The sequence below is a fragment of the Lactuca saligna genome, chromosome 9, assembly GCF_052625555.1.
Source record: "Lactuca saligna cultivar CGN05327 chromosome 9, ASM5262555v1, whole genome shotgun sequence".
NCBI lineage: Eukaryota > Viridiplantae > Streptophyta > Magnoliopsida > Asterales > Asteraceae > Lactuca > Lactuca saligna.
The window spans coordinates 133,798,223-133,799,161 of NC_136425.1; the positions used below are offsets into that span (position 1 = coordinate 133,798,223).

Genomic DNA, 939 nt, shown 5'->3' on the forward strand with positions numbered 1-939 from the left:
TAAAACAAATAGCCCATAATTTAATTAGTATTCCTTTTAATCTCTAAATTAATCCATAATTAATTTAAGACTAAAACTAATTAAATAACGTAACTTCATATTAATATATTATAACTCATAATATATTAATAAACATATGTGTATAACTCTCATAAAATTATCCATAATAGTTTGGATGAGATGCAACCCAAATGGACCATGCCGGTCGGGTCAAGTATATACCAAATAAGTTATGGACTTAGGCACCTTATCCAACAGTAGTTGATTACTTCAATATTCCAAATGTAACCCGCGAAACTCAACTACTTTGTATGCTTCCGGTAACCTTCAAGGGTGCTGCTAAAGACTGGCTCAAGTCACTTCCCCCCGGATCAGTCACTACTTGGGCCAAGATGAAGGAAGAATTCATTGATCACTTTTTCCCACCGTCCAAGACAGCCAAACTGAAGAAGGCCATTGCAAACTTTGAAAAACAAGCTAGAGAGTCATTATATGAAGCATTGGAGAGATACAAAAATCTGCTAAGAAACTGCCCACACCATGATCTAAACAGCCAGCAAGAAGTTTCCATCTTCTATGATGGAGTCAATGTCACAACCCGGTAGTTGCTAGACTCGCATGGCTCACTTACAAAGAAGCCACCCCCGGTGATTAAGGAATTTATTGAAGAATTCTCTAAACACTCTAGAGAATACCACAACCCTAGGCATTATGTCACGAGGGGAGCCGCTTATGCTGCTACTGAAGACTTATCCGCGGTCATGGCTATGTTAAAAACCATGGATAGGAGAATGGACAAAATGGATCAAACAATCCATGCTATTCGGGTGGGTTGTGAAAACTGCAATAGACCTCACCTCACTAGAGATTGCGATTTGGATGAGAATGGCAACAAGAAGGCGCAAGCGTGTTATTCGAGCGGTGACCGATATGATGAGG

General features: G+C 39.4%; 1 non-coding gene across 1 annotated transcript; it reads right to left on the reverse strand.

Annotated features, from left to right (window-relative positions):
- Window positions 1-440: 440 nt before the first annotated feature.
- LOC145019142 (small nucleolar RNA R71) lies at window positions 441-547 on the reverse strand. Its single transcript, XR_013667460.1, has one exon. It is a non-coding gene; the product is annotated as a small nucleolar RNA R71 (small nucleolar RNA).
- Between the last annotated feature and the right edge of the window lie 392 nt (window positions 548-939).